Source organism: Pristiophorus japonicus, chromosome 4, assembly GCF_044704955.1.
Source record: "Pristiophorus japonicus isolate sPriJap1 chromosome 4, sPriJap1.hap1, whole genome shotgun sequence".
Lineage (NCBI taxonomy): Eukaryota > Metazoa > Chordata > Chondrichthyes > Pristiophoridae > Pristiophorus > Pristiophorus japonicus.
The window spans coordinates 281,124,943-281,141,050 of NC_091980.1; the positions used below are offsets into that span (position 1 = coordinate 281,124,943).

Here is a 16,108-nt window from a genome sequence, read left to right on the forward strand (position 1 = left end):
GGTATCTGGTGCACCAAAGATGCCATTTTGTCCAGTGCTGCTGAGGAAGAATGTCCCTTCTCTCCCTCCCCTGCCTCCCTGCAATTATCTTTTTCATGAAAATAATTTGGGTTTTTTTCAGAAGTTTCTCATTCAAGTGTGAACCACCGAGATAATATAAACTCAATCCACCCACCACCCAGTCCCATTTTGTAAATAGATGAAAAGAACAAAAACCTCCAAATGGTAGCTACCTAAGATGAAAACAGAATAATGCTGAGAAGACAAAATACAGGTTAATGTTTCAGGTAAAGATTCTTGATCAGTTCCTATTGCCTGGAGGCAGTGAATGTAACAACACTTTTTAAAAAAAGAGGGAGGGAGAAAATAGGGAATTATCGACCAATTAGCCTGACATCGGTGGTGGGGAAAATGTTGGAATCAATTATTAAAGATGAAATAGCAGCGCATTTGGAAAGCAGTGACAGGATCAGTCCAAGTCAGCATGGATTTATGAAGGGGAGTCATGCTTGACAAATCTTCTAGAATTTTTTGAGGATGTAACTAGTAGAGTGGACGAGGAGAACCAGTGGATGTGGTGTATTTGGACTTTCAAAAGGCTTTTGACAAGGTCCCACACAAGCGATTAGTGTGCAAAATTAAATCACATGGGTATTGGGGGTAACATATTGACGTGGATATTGAACTGGTTGGCTACAGGAAGCAGAGAGTCAGAATAAATGGGTCCTTTTCAGAATGGCAGGCAGTGACCAGTGGGGAGCCGCAGGGCTCAGTGCTGGGACCCCAGCGATTTACAATACACATTAATGATTTAGATGAAGAAATTGAATGTAATATCTCCAAGTTTGCAGATGACACTAAGCTGGGTGGCGGTGTGAGCTGTGAGGAGGATGCTAAGACGCTATAGGGTGACTTGGACAGGTTAGGTGAGTGGGCAAATGCATGGCAGATGCATTATAATGTGGATAAATATGAGGTTATCCACTTTGGTGACAAAAACAGGAAGACAGAATATTATCTGAATTGTGACAGATTAGGAAAAGGGGAGGTATAAGGAGACCTGGGTGTCATGGTACATCAGTCATTGAAGTTTGGCATGCAGGTATAGCAGGCAACGAAGAAGGCAAATGGCATGTTGGCCTTCATAGCTAGAGGATTTGAGTATTGGCGCAGGAAGGTCTTACTGCAGTTGTACAGAGCCTTGGTGAGGCCACACCTGGAATATTGTGTTCAGTTTTGATCTCCTAATCTGAGGAATGATGTTCTTGCTATTGAGGAGTACAGCGAAGGTTCACCAGATTGGTTCCCAAGATGGCAGGACTGACATATGAGGAGAGACTGGATCAACTGAGCTTGTATCCACTGGAGTTTAGAAGAATGAGAGGGGAACTCATAGAAACATATAAAATTCTGACGTGATTGGACAGGTTAGAGGCAGGAAGAATGTTCCCGTTGCTGGGAAGTTCCAGAACCAGGGGTCACAGTCTAAGAACAAGTGGTAAGCCATTCAGGACCAAGATGAGGAGAAACTTCTTCACTCAGAGAGTGGTTAATCTGTGGAATTCCCTACCACAGAAAGTTGTTGAGTATAGTTCATTAGATATATTCAAGAGGGAGTTAGATATGGCCCTTGCTGCCAAAGGGATCAAGGGGTATGGAGAGAAAGCAGGAAAGGGGTAGTGAGGTTGAATGATCAGCCATGATCTTATTGAATGGCGGTGCAGGCTCGAAGGGCCGAACGGCCTGCTCTGCACCTAATTTTATGTTTCTGTGTTTCCATGTTTCGTCAGAGATAGGTCAGAAATGAATTCTGAAGAAGGATAATATCTGAACCGTTAATCTATCTTTTCTCTTTTTTTGGAAACTTAATGGCCTTTGGTGCATTGTAGCATATCCTGTTTGTATCTTTGGGTACTCATTCATTGGCACTGAAATCAATTAGATGCTATTCCATTTACCTCCCTTTCTGACCTTTGGTCCCCTAGCATCAGCCTCGTCCGACATTGCCTCCCTTACCGCTGTCCTTTGTAACGTGGAGAATGCAACGATATGCAGTGTATTGAGAGATTCTGCATATGTGCCCTGATGCAGCCTGGAAGGAGCCAGAGGCATAGAAGGCCAGCGCCACAGTGACCTTCACTGCGACGGGGCAGCACAGTCCTGGTGCTGATGTGAGGCTGCAGGTCTACCTATAGGGGATGGTATATCTCTGTCAGCTACTTTCTTTTGGAAGCGTAGCCTTCTCACACACTGCTCCTCAGAGAGGTGGAGTTATGAGCGTGCTGCCTGTAAACCCATGGGGGGGCTAAGACCTCCTATCCAGACGCCTACAGCCCTTACACCTAGACACCACCTAACAAGACCATGGAGTAGCCGACACTGGTGAACTAGTTATTTCACTCAATTAAATTATTTCACTCAAGTTGTAAGAACGCGGTAATGGCAGATCAATCTGCCGCTTTAATGTCAGAGTTTCACGCTGCGTACTCTGCAGAAACGTTTTACTCAATGTTTCCCCCGATTAATGCTCCTCCTCCCTCCCTTTAAATAGGCTGCAGATAGCACCCATGGAAGGTGCTACTGCCTGGTTTCTCCGGCGTGTTTGGGGCGGACGCTAAATGAGGCGGACGCACCTAATTTTGCAATCGGGCTGTTCGCGGTTCATTGCACGGTGACTGACGCCATGATCTGACTGAAAATACACGCGGTAGCACATTGCACCAAACCAGCACCAAATTTGCCGGCAGGGCGCTGCAAGGTGCATAGCCGGGCAGTAAGCAATGCTCGACAGCATTACCGCCCCTCCAGGGTGCTAGCAGAGGTGGTACACAACCAAATTTCCAGCCCCCTGCGTCCACAGATTACAGGAGGATTGACAGGGGCAAGACCTGGCTCAGTGGCTTAAAACTGGCATAATTGGCCCCATTATATTTCGGGGCCTGTATAGTTACCAGTTATTAGCAAGATTGTCAAGCAAATCCTATCATCAGATTATGGCAGGTGACAGTGGATAGCCCTTGTCAAGCAGAGGATGTGACTCATGTTGGTTGAGTGGTCCAGGCACTGTTTATAAAATATACAGTTAGGCGACTGCGGGGGAAACGTACTAATCTTCTTGTGATGCTTTGCCTCCACTACCTCACCCAGAGATAATGACCGAAGATTTTTCCAACACATGCCAGCCTTCTAGTCTTCTTGAATAGGATCTCTCAGTAAGGCACTGTAAGTTAAAAAAAGAAACGTTTTTGCCCTGATTGTTCATTCATGAAGCCAGAGGGAGAGGTATTGACATAAGCAGCCACGGAAAATGAAGAAAGATGCAAGCCCAGAGGACACCAAAATCAAAGGAGTCAAATGTACTCTGCCTCTTTTACAGTGGGCTGACCTCTAGCAAATAGCAATCGGTTTTGAAAGTGTACTGTATAAATAAACTATGTCTGTAAATTCCTATGTTACCACCAAAGCATCAAATTTTTAGCATATTCCAGAAGTTCTGTTTCTTGTCAAGTGCAGGAAAAAAAGAGCAAACTGGACGTTTCTGAACCTTGACGAATATGACTTCCTCAGATAAACTAAGTGCTGGCATATTGTGACGTTGCCAAGACAACCCGCAATGGACCGAAGGAAAGGGAGGAATGAAACCTTCACACCAAATTCTTATTGTTTTCAATGGTAAGAAGCCACAGTTGGCAAAGGTGTCCAGAACAGTCAGGCCCTATAGCTGAGACATTCCAACATCTAAGTGAGAATGTTGTTGCACACCACCGGTGGCACAGTTCGATAAAGACACTGCGAGTTATTGTTGCTCTTCTACACGACTGAACAGTAAGTTTTTTTTAAATCAACCTGTATTATGTAACAAAGAGGCAAAGGCAGATTAAAAAAAAAACGTTTATGTAAAGCTCCAACCGTCACATGTTTTTGCTACAGGAGATTGGTTAGGGCATTGATAGGGCAGTTCATGAAAGTGTGAAATTGTCCTGAAGTGTGGCATATTAAGGAATCTTAATGCAGATATAAAAAATCTATACGTACTTGGCCTTTCCAAGTTACATTTCAGAGAATGATATTAAGAACCTTGGGCTGGATTTTCCGGTCCTTTCCGGATTTCGCCCTGGAGCGACGTGAAAGGCGGCGTTCAGGCCTCCTGCGCCCCGTCGCGATGCTCCGGTCTGGTTTTGCGGCAGCATCAGCAGCACCGCTGGAAAGAGCTGTGCTGGGTGTGCAACGCCTCTGGTTGCATTACCGGCAGGAGTTTGGACATTTGCCTGATCCATCCACCCGGAAGTGCGCCAGCGATGACCGCTTGGGAAATCAGTGCGGTCCAGCATAGCCGGTGGCGCAGAGGAAGGTGAAGTACTCCGAAGGTAAGTGCGAGTTCTTTAAATTTTCTTAGCAATTTGTGTTGTGGTGGCGTGGGCAATGTTTTGGGAATGTTTTTGTGGTTTTTTTTAAAGGTTTTCTTCCCCCCCCTTACCCAGGCCTCTCTCGGAGCGCACATGTCCCGGCACTTTGCGAGTTTCCCATCCTGACGCCGGGCTCAGAGGACACAGATTTAAGTTAATTGGCAAAAAATCAAGAGAGGAACTTAAGAGTATTTTTTTTACCGAGTGAGTTGTAGTGATCTGGAATGCACTGCGTGAAAAGGGGGTGGAAGCGGTTCAATAGTAACTTTCAAAAGGGAAAAGGAGAAATTTGCAGGGCTATGGGGAAAGAGTAGGGGAGTGGGACCCTCTCATTCTTTTGGGTCTGCGAGGCCCCTTTAACGGGCTGCACGGCCCATTCAAAAATCCGCTCATGCCCGGATTTTGGATTTAAAAGCTGGCGACTGGCTGCACAGGAATTCCAAACCGCTGCGTGTCCTCGCAACTGCGTAGGTTAAAGGAAAAATGAGTGGGACTAGTTAGATAGCGCTTTCAAAAAGCCAGAACAGACACATAGGGACGAATGGCCCCCTTCCCTGCTGTATGACTCTATGAACCTAAATATCATTGAATCCTCCAGAGGACTTTGAGAAATGCAATATGTTCTGTCTTATTCAAAATGAATTTTCCTGAAATATGTTGTTGAATATAGACGACCACAATGAGCACAACACAGAGAAAAGACATATTGGGCTAAAATTCATTAGCATTTATATTTTGTTGCATATTCTACAGCAGAGGTTAGACGTAAATTATAAAAGCTTTCTGTTCTGCCCAACTTAACTTGAATTTCTCAAACTTGTTTCACATAGGACCCTCGCACCAAATGAGAGAGGACACTTTCCGTCCATTGGTTTGAGATGATTTGATCCCAGGTTTCTGAGGTGAAAGGACACTGTTTTAATCCAATGCACCAACCACTCCCAAAAGGTTTTTGATTTAAGCTCTCGTTGCTTCTGCTATCTATTGAGATACATATGAGGGCTGATTCTGCTACGTCGTGCTGCCAGGAGGGGCTGCGCTCATGGGAAGTGTGGGTCAGTGATAGGGCAACACTGTAGCCTCGATTCTCCTGGAACCATGTAAATGCCTTAAGATACTGTAGTTTGTGCTCTTCATATTAGATCTGCTTGTATATCACTTCATTCGTGTCATGTATTCTACTGTCATTGTAACCCATGTATAAACTGACCGAAGTTGTACACCGTGAGAACATTGACCACTAGGTGGTGAACTTGTGGGAGACACTCCTAACCTGGACTTTCACGTATAAAAGGGGAAGCTCCACCCACTTTCATCACTTCAGTGCTGGCCAATAAAGGTTATTGGTCACAGAATGACCTTCTCTCAAGTATGGGCCTCGTGTGCATTTATACTGTAAAGTATGGACATATTATTGGTGATGAGAAACTGGGATTTAAACCATGCGAGCATGGCCACTAGCAGCACAGATGAGAGGTACTGTGTTGGTGATGATTGGCACAACTTTATTGAGAGACTACAGCAAAGTTTCGTCACCAAGGAATAGGTGGGACAGGATTCGGCCGACAAACGCAGGGCTCATCTCCTGATGGTTTGTGGATCCAGGATGTACTCCCTGATGAAGGACCTTCTAGCGCCAGAGAAGCCGGCGGACAAGACTTTTGAAGAGCTCAGTAAGTTGATCGGGGAACATTTTAAACCGGCGAGCAGCATGCACATGGCGAGACACCCGCTTTACACGCGGCGAGAAGAGCAAAGCGTTCCAGACTTCGTGGCAGACCTCCGGCGACTGCTGAGCCTATGTAAGTTCCCAGATGCATGCAGGGCGGAGATGCTGCGAGACTTTTTTATTCAGGGCATCGGGCACGCTGGGGTTTTCAGGAAACTGATTGAGACCAAAGACTTGACCCTGGAAACGGCGGCTTTGATGGTCCAGACATTTATCTCGGGGAGGGAGAGACCAGAATGATATTTGACAAAAATCTTGGTTTAAATGCAGCAAATGGACAGGGAATCAACATTGTTAATGTGGGACACAGTTCTCCAGGCAGACAGGGGCAATCGGACATGCCCGAGCATGTAGTCGAACCCAAAGGGGGAATTCAACAGAGACAATGGCTAGCTGAACGGAGATTCATGCTATCGCAAGGGACAATGCGGCCAGTAATGGGGCCATCAACACCTGTTAATGGTGCGCTAAGGACAGTTACAGAGACAGTCAGAGACGATTGACTGGTAATGGAACTTTTGTTCCAAAAACAGCTCATGTTGGAGGTGTGGAGGCAAACACCCATCCAGAGCTTGCAGGTATCAGCAATATACCTGCAGAAACTTTAATGTCAGCGGTCACTTGGCGTGTATGTGCAGGAAGCCTGCAGCCAGGTTGATGTACGAGGAGGACGGGTCCGATGTAAGCCCTACCAGGCCAAATGAATACTGGTGGAAATCGCTGGAAGCTGAAGTTCAGCGAGTTCATGTGGAGCACATACACAGTTCATACACCAGGACGCCACTGATAATGATGAAAGTGCTCCTCAATAGCATCCCAGTATCAATGGAGCTAGACACAGGGGTCAGCCAGTCCCTGATGAGTATCAAACAGTTTGCCAAGTTGTGGGTGTCCAAGACCAGGAGGCCAAAATTATTGCCAATTGACGCAGAGCTACAGACATGGTCAAAGGAGATCACTCCAATGCTAAGCAGCGCCACGGTAGTCATGACCCACAAAGATTCGGAGAACAGGTTGCCACTCTGGATTGTCCCGGGGGACGGTCCCACACTACTGGGGAGGAGTTGGCTTGCTGTCATGAACTGGAAGTGGGGCGATGTCAATGCAATTTCTTCTGTGGAGCGAATATCATGCTCACAGGTCCTGGACAAATTTGACTCATTATTTCAACCCGGCATTTGCACTTTCATGGGGACCAAGGTAGTGATTCACATAAACCTGGACGCCAGGCCAGTACACCACAAGGCCAGAGCGGTGCTGTACACGATGCGGGAAAAGATAGAAGGCAAATTGGACCGCCTGCTGAGGGAAGGCATCATCTCGCCAGTCAAATTCAGTGACTGGGCGAGCCCGATTGTGCCGATTCTCAAGGTGGATGGATCGGTCAGGATATGTGGTGATTACAAGGCCACCATCAATCGTGTGTCGCTCCAAGACCAGTACCCGTTACCGAGAGTGGAGGACCTCTTTGCGACGTTATCCAGTGGCAAACTTTTTTCAAAATTGGACTTGACCTCAGTTTACATGACCCAGGAGCTGGCGAGTGAGTCGAAGAAGCTGACCACCATCACGACACACAAGATGTTCATTTGGGATTCGCTCAGCCGCCGCGATCTTTCAACGAAATATGGAAAGCCTCCTCAAGTCGATTCCAAGGAGGGTGATTTTTTAAGACGACATCCTCATCACGGGTTGCGATACTGAAAAATACCTCCACAACCTGGAGGAGGTGCTATGCAGACTGGACCGGGTAGGGCTGCGACTGAAAAAGGTGAAGTGCGTCTTCCTAGCTCTAGAGGTAGAATTCCTGGGGATGAGGGTAGCAGCAGACAGGATCAGACCCACTGTGTCCAAATGGAAGCGATCCAGAGAGCACTCAGACCCCATAACACGATGGAGCTGCGTTCGTTCCTGGGGCTCCTGAACTATTTTGGTAACTTTCTTCCCAAATTGAGCATGCTGTTAGAGCCGCTACACGTGCTCCTACACAAAGGTTGGGATTGGGTCTGGGGGGGACAGCCAGGGAAGGGCTTTTGATAGAGCACGCAATTTGTTATGCTCCAACAATCTGTTAACGCTATATGACCCATGTAAGAAACTTGTTTTAACGTGCGATGCGTCGTCCTATGGGGTCGGGTGTGTGTTGCAGCATGTTAATGCTAAGGGTCAGTTATAGCCGGTAGCTTATGCCTCCAGAAGTCTGTCCCAGGCAGAAAGGGGCTATGGGATGGTGGAAAAGGAAGCGCTTGCATGTGTATATTCTGTAAAAAAGATGCACCAGTACCTGTTTGGCAGGAAATTTGAGCTGGAGGCAGATCACAAACCCCTACCGTCCCTTTTGGCCGACAACAAGGCCATAAATGCAAATGAATCGGCCCGCATACAGAGGTGGGCACTCATGTTAGCCGCTTATGTCTACACAATTCGGCATAGGCTGGGCACTGAAAACTGCGCTGATGCACTTAGCAGGCTCCCACTAGCCACCACTGAGGGGGCAACCGAGTTTGCTGCTGAGATGGTCATGGCTGTTGAAGCTTTCGAAAGTGAAGGCTCACCCGTGACAGCCCGTCAGATTAAAGTCTGGACAAATAGAGACCTGCTACTGTCTTTAGTCAAGAAATGTGTCCTGAATGGGGACTGGGCAGCCACGTACGGGGCATGCCCTTAGGAATTTAAACCGTTTCATAGGCGTAAGGATGAACTCTCGATTCAGGCCGATTGCCGACCGTGGGGAAACCGAGTAGTCATGCCCCCGAAGGGCAGAGAGATGTTTGTCAGGCAACTTCACAATGAGCACCCAGGCATTGTCATGATGAAGGCAATTGCCAGGTCACACATTTGGTGGCCAGGCATAGATGCAGACCTGGAACTTTGTGTTCGCAGGTGCAACACGTGTGCTCAGCTGGACAACGCACCCAGGGATCCCCCCTTAGCCCCTGGTGCTGACCCGCCAAGCCATGGTCACGCATCCATGTGGACTACACAGGTCCTTTCATGGGAAAAATGTTTTTGGCTGTAGTAGACGCCTACTCCAAATAGATTGAGTGTGCCATTTTAAATTCAAGCACATTCTCTGCCACGGTAGAAAGTCTATGGGCAATGTTCCCCACCCATGGTCTACCGGATGTCTTGATCAGTGACAATGGCCCGTGCTTCACAAGCACTGAATTCCAGGACTTCATGGCAGGCAATGGAATCAACCATGTCAGAACGGCACCGTTCAAGCCGGCCTCAAACGGCCAGGCGGAACGAGTTGTGCAGATAATCATACAGGGAATGCTCAGAATCCAAGGGGGTTCCCTACAAAGCCGCTTATCACGCCTCCTGTTGGCCAATAGATCCCGACCACACTCGCTCACAGGGGTTCCACCTGCAGAACTGCTAATGAAAAGGACATTCAAAACCAGGTTATTCCTTATACACCTCACCATGAAAGAAATTGTTGAGAGCAGGCGCCAGTCACCATGACAGGAATGAGATTACTGATGTCAATAACCCTGTTTTTGTCCTCAACTACGCTGCAGGGTCAAAATGGCTCGCAGGCACTGTGATTGCCAAAGAGGGGAATAGGGTTCTGGTAGTTAAACTTACCAATGGACAAATCTGCCGCAAACACGTGAAGCAAACAAAAGGAAGGTTCAGCAACCCCATAGAAGAAGCAGAGGAAGAACACGATGTAGAGTTTACTCCAGCACAGGTGAACAAACACCAAAACCAAGTGGAGGAGAGCCCAGTCACTGTGGGCAGTCCGGACAGGCCTGAGGCACCGCAAACAGCAGACACTCAGGCCAGCGCCCAACAACCGGAGCCCCAACTCACGCGCTCTACAAGGGAGCGTAAACCACCAGAGAGACTTAACCTGTGATCCCAATAAGACTTTGGGGGGAGGTGATGTCATGTATTCTGCTGTCATTGGAACCCATGTATTAACTGACCTGCGTTGTACACCGTGGGAACATTGACCACTAGGTGGTGAACTTGTGGGAGACACTCCTAACCTGGACTTTCTGGTATAAAAGGGGAAGCTCCACCCACCTTCATCACTTCAGTGCTGGCTAATAAAGGTTACTGGTCACAGAGTGACCTTCTCTCAAGCATGGGCCTCGTGTGCATTTATACTGTATAGTACAGACATATTACTTAGAAATGGCTTACCTTTATTTCAGAGAGTCATCTCACTTGACGAGAGATCCTCATATTGCACATTAAAGCATTCGTATTAGATTTTCTGAAAAATGCTTTCAACTTGAGGCCACTCACGTTTTCAAAATGGGGGCTTAATTCCTGATCTAAGTCATCTTTTGAAAAAGGATTCTCTACAAATTTATATTTGTTTGAAAAACGACTGCAGGACAAATTGGGAGCACCCATTTCAGCCTTTAGTAGGCACTGTTAATGAAGGAGAGAGGGAGAGATGTGGCATTCACTCACAGAGTATTCCATTCCTGATATTTCTTCTTAACATTCACTGTGTTGATTGTTAAACATTTTCTAATTGCACCTAGAGCTATTTATCCCCATGTCGAGAAGGATTATTTTGAAAGATGTGCTCACGGGATGTGAGCGACACTGGCGAAGCTGAACTTACTGGCGATCCCCGGTTACACTGAGAAGGTGGGGGCGGTGGTGTTCTTTTCCTTGAACTGCTGTCGTCCTTGTGCTGATGGTGCTCCCACGATGCTGCATGAATCCCTCCTTCAAACCGTAATGGTATGTCTAATGTTTTTCACAAGGAAGTCTTGCCAAGGAATGCTGAACAAGGAACTAAGTGCCTCAAAGTGCAGTTTTAATATCACAGGCCGTGCACACAATACAAATTTACAGAAGAGTACAAGACCGCTGAAAATGTGTTTGTTTTTTTCATGTATTTGACATAGAAACCTCTGCCAGTGTACCTTTTCCTTTAAAGCATTATTAATTTTTGTACTATTAATCAAACAGCTTAAGTCAAAAAATATTATACTGCATTGTTTATTCCTTTATGCATGTTTATTTTATGCTAGTTGACAATGATGTGTAACATTGAGATACACCGATCAATCAGTAATATTAAATCGTTTCAGTATTTACTCATTTACCCATCATTTATTTAAAAAGTCCTATAAACTATAATCACCTTGATGCAAGTATCTGATTACATTAAATAAATGCTTCTGTATTGCCATCAGATCAAACTGTGTTGTGGTTCTGGAAACTGCAAGCTATAATTAATGAAGTGTCATTATCAGTGAAAAGCATTAATTTCAATTAGTTTTGATTTTGGAATGTTCGAATGGTTCTGCATTTAATTAAAAACTGACAACTGTCTAAGTGGTTCCAGACTTGGAGTGAAAATAGTTGATTAGTATTGCACGCAATGGAAAGTTTTTTAAACTTTTTTTTAAATCAGGGAGGCACTACAGTGTTTTTAAAATGCCTGTTGTCTCTGCCTTGAGTGGATTTTCAAACAGACTTCATTCAACAGATGGTTTGCAACTGTAATGATTTCCCTCAGAGTCTGCCATAGTGGTTGCTCAAGTAAGCTTGCTCCGCAGGAGATGCTGGAGGAGTTTTCTGGTCCTAATGCTAAAATGTTAGAGCCTTGGCATGGTGAGTGTATAGCATTAACTCAATACTAGGTACCTCCCAACATGGCTTGACCTTGTATTGGAATCTCGCTGACATTGGAGGGTGGGAAATGATATACCGCTGCGGCTCTTAAAGGCTGCGGCTGCTATTTAAAGGGGCTGATTTTTTTAATTTTTTGCTGGCCAGACGGAACAAATACATGCAGTAAGAAGTAGGTCAGCTCCATTTTTACTGATGGAAGCTTGGTGTTCTTTTATACAAACTGTGAAAAACATGGGTCATCCACTTTAGTCACCCAAGACACCATTTTGCTGAAGAGGAAATAACTGTGCTACTTGGCAGAAGGAGGTCCATAGAGCAAATTACTGTCTCCAACATCCAAAGGATGTGAAGTCAGATGAGGAAGGAACAGTTTCTGAGGAAATCCAGCCAGTATTGCCCAATATCAATAAAGTATGCATCTAGGAGTATTCAACATTTAGGAAGGATAGACAGAAAGGAAAAGGAGGTGGGGTGGCATTGCTGGTTAAAGAGGAAATTAATTCAACAGTAAGGAAGGACATTAGCTTGGATGATGTGGAATCTGTATGGGTGGAGCTACGGAATACCAAAGGGCAGAAAACACTTGTGGGAGTTGTGTACAGACCACCAAACAATAGTAATGAGATTGGAGACAGCATCAAACAAGAAATTAGGGATGCGTGCAATACAGGTACAGCATTTATCATGGGTGACTTTAATCTACATATTGATTGGGCTAACCAAATAGGTAGCAATGCGGTGGAGGAGGATTTCCTGGATGTATTAGGGATGGCTTTCTAGACTAATATGTCGAGGAGCCAACTAGAGGGCTGGTCATCCTAGACTGGGTGATGTGTAATGGGAAAGGACTAATTAGCAATATTTTTCTGCGAGGCCCCTTGGGGAAGAGTGACCATAATATGGTAGAATTCTTTGTTAAGATGGAGAGTGACAAAGTTAATTCAGAGACTAGGGTGTTGAACTTAAGGAAAGGTAACTTTGATGGTATGAGACGTGAATTGGCTAGAATAGACTGGCAAGTGATACTTAAAGGGTTGACAGTGGATAGGTAATGGCAAATATTTAAAGATCAAATGGATGAACTTCAACAATTGTACATTCCTGTCTGAAGTAAAAATATAACAAGGGAAATTAAGGATAGTGTTAAATCCAAGGAATAGGCATATAAATTGGCCAGAAAAAGCAGCAAACCTGAGGACTGGGAGAATTTTATAATACAGCAGAGGAGGACAAAGGGTTTAATTAGGAGGGGGAAAATAGAGTATGAGAGGAAGCTTGCTGGGAACATAAAAACTGACTGCAAAAGCTTCTATAGATATGTGAAGAGAAAAAGATTAGTGAAGACAAACGTAGGTCCCATGCAGTCAGATTCAGGTGAATTTATAATGGGGAACAAAGAAATGGCGGACCAGTTGAACAAATACTTTGGTTCTGTCTTCACGAAGGAAGACACAAATAACCTTCCGGAATACTAAGGGACCGAAGGTCTAGTGAGAAGGAGGAACTGAAGGAAATCCTTATTAGGCGGGCAATTGTTTTCGGGGAATTGATGGGATTGACGGCCGATAAATCCCCGGGGCCTGATAGTCTTCATCCCAGAGTATTTAAGGAAGTAGCCCTAGAAATAGTGGATGCATTGGTGATCATTTTCCAACAATCTTTCGACTCTGGATCAGTTCCTATGGACTGGAGGGTAGCTAATGTAACACCACTTTTTAAGAAGGGAGGAAGAGAGAAGGTGGGTAATTATAAACCGGTTAGCCTGACATCAGTAGTGGGGAAAATGTTGGAATCAATTATTAAAGATGAAATAGCCGCACATTTGGAAAGCAGTGACGGGATCAGTCCAAGTCAGCATGGATTTATGAAAAGGAAATCATGCTTGACAAAGCTTCTAGAATTTTTTGAGGATGTAACTGGTAGAATGGACAAGGGAGAACCAGTGGATGTGGTGTATTTGGACTTTCAAAAGGCTTTTGACAAGGTCCCACACAAGAGATCGGTGTGCAAAATTAAAGCACATCGTATTGGGGGTAATGTACTGACGTGGATAGAGAACTGGTTGGCAGACAGGAAGCAGCGAGTCGGGATAAATGGGTTCTTTTCAGAATGGCAGGCAGTGACTAGTGGGGTGCCGCAGGGCTCAGTGCTGGGATCCCAGCTGTTTACAATATACATTAATGATTTGGATGAAGGAATTGAGTGTAATATCTAAAGTTTGCAGATGACACTAAGCTGAGTGGCGGTGTGAGCTGTGAGGAGGATGCTAAAAGGCTGAAGGGTGACCTGGACAGGTTAGGTGAGTGGGCAAACGAGTGGCAGATGCAGTATAATGTGGATAAATGTGAGGTTATCCACTTTGGTGGCAAAAACACGAAGGCAGAATATTATCAGAATGGCGGCATATTAGGAAAAGGGGAGGTGCAATGAGACCTGTGTGCCATGGTACATCAGTCATTGAAAGTTGCCATGCAGGTACAGCAGACGGTGAAGAAGGCAAATGGTATGTTGGCCTTCAGAGCTAGGGGATTTGAGTACAGGAGCAGGGAGGTCTTACTGCAGTTGTACAGGGCCTTAGTGAGGCCTCACCTGGAATATTGTGTTCAGTTTTGGTCTCCTAATCTGAGGAAGGACGTTCTTGCTATTGAGGGAGTGCAGCGAAAGTTCACCAGACTGATTCCCAGGATGGCAGGACTGACATATGAGGAGAGACTGGTTTGACTGGGCCTGTATTCACTGGAGTTTAGAAGGATGAGAGGGGATCTCAGCGAAACATATAAAAATTCTGATGGGACTGGACAGGTTAGATGCGAGAAGAATGTTCACAATGTTGAGGAAGTCCAGAATCAGGGGACGTAGTCTGAGGATAATGGATAAGGCATTTAGGACTGAGATGAGAAGAAACATTTTCATTCAGAAACCTCTTCACTAGGGAATTCCCTACCGCAGAGAGTTGTTGATGCCAGTTCATTGGATATATTCAAGAGGGAGTTAGATATGGCCCTTACGGCTAAATGGATCAAGGAGTATGGAGAGAAAGTAGAAAAGGGGTACTGAGGTGAATGATCAGCCATAATCTTATTGAATGGTCGTGCAGGCTCGAAGGGCCGAATGTCCTATTCCTGCACCTATTTTCTATGTATGTTTCTATGTTTCCTTTCATCCAGTTACACCGTGACCGAGGCTGCAAGCAAAGGCCCCAGAAAGAGTTCTTTCCCAAGTTTCATAGGCATGCCTACACTGCAGTAGGACACACTTTAATGCTGAAACTTAAAACTGCGATTGTTGTTGTTTGACCATTTGGAAAAGTGGCCCAACACAAAGCAAACTTACCACACAAATAATCTGCATGGTTAATGTGCATTTATTCACACAAGTAGCCATTTGGTTGTCGCTCATCTATGAGCGCTCAAAGTTTTTTGTTAAAAAAAAAGCGCATGCGCAGAATAGTTGTTGCTGTGGACGCCAACCTTGCACGACTGACTACATTGCTAAGGCCCATTTCACATCGTTAAGGCTATTGCCCAAAATAAAAATCCAAAACTAGTGGTCAAAAAAATGGGCAATATTCCAGCGATCCTGAAAAATAAAAAATCACTGAGGCTGGAAATATCACCCATTTTTGGGCAACAGCAATCATAGTAGAAAGTCTAGCCTAATATCTTTACCACTCTTGTCACACTTATTGATTGTTGGGGGTGGGGGCTGGAGGGGCCGGAGGGAGACAAGGAAGCATATGGGTATTACCTCTGCTGAGCTCACCAAAGTTGGTAGGGGTAAAGGATGGGTCCCTTGATCCTAATACCAATAATGGGCATCCATGCTGCCAGGGCGCTTGCCTTGTACCAGTAGTGGTTGCCAGTTCCGCGGGGAGCCAGGCCCACTGGAATGGACTTTAATGTCCCCCGGTGGCCCACCTTACTAATTAAAAGAAAATTATCTTCCTTTTTTGGGGGGCCCGAGGCCATGATCCGAAACATGAATGCCCTGGCGGGCCCCACACCACCTTCAGCAGGCAGGTCGGTCAAAACTTACCAGGTGTTCCTCCGACATCTGTACACGGAGGGTCAGAAAAGCAGGGACTTCTGCAGAGGCCAACATTATTGATGATATATTTGAGTGCTGTATGGTACAGATGTGGAGAGGTTTGTAATTCACAATATTGATGGGCCACTTATGTGAAGGTCTCATTTATAGGGTCTTGTTGTATTGCCCTAACTCCCTGCAAAGATGGTTCAGCTTTGAGTTCTTCATTGTCCTGTTGTTCTATTGTTGGCTTCAGGTTGTTGCCTTCATCCTCCAGCAGCTGCATGTTTCTGCCTCTTTGCATGCAGCACATTACAATTGGCAGGATTGTATTGTA

The 16,108-nt window shown here is 45.5% G+C and overlaps 1 long non-coding RNA gene across 1 annotated transcript in view; it reads right to left on the reverse strand.

Annotated features, from left to right (window-relative positions):
• Positions 1–10,747, reverse strand: part of LOC139262370 (uncharacterized) — a 63,221-nt gene extending 52,474 nt beyond the window's left edge. The window contains exon 1 of the long non-coding RNA XR_011592957.1: positions 10,724–10,747. This is a non-coding gene — a long non-coding RNA (uncharacterized lncRNA). The remainder of the gene's footprint in view (positions 1–10,723) is intronic.
• Positions 10,748–16,108: the final 5,361 nt, after the last annotated feature.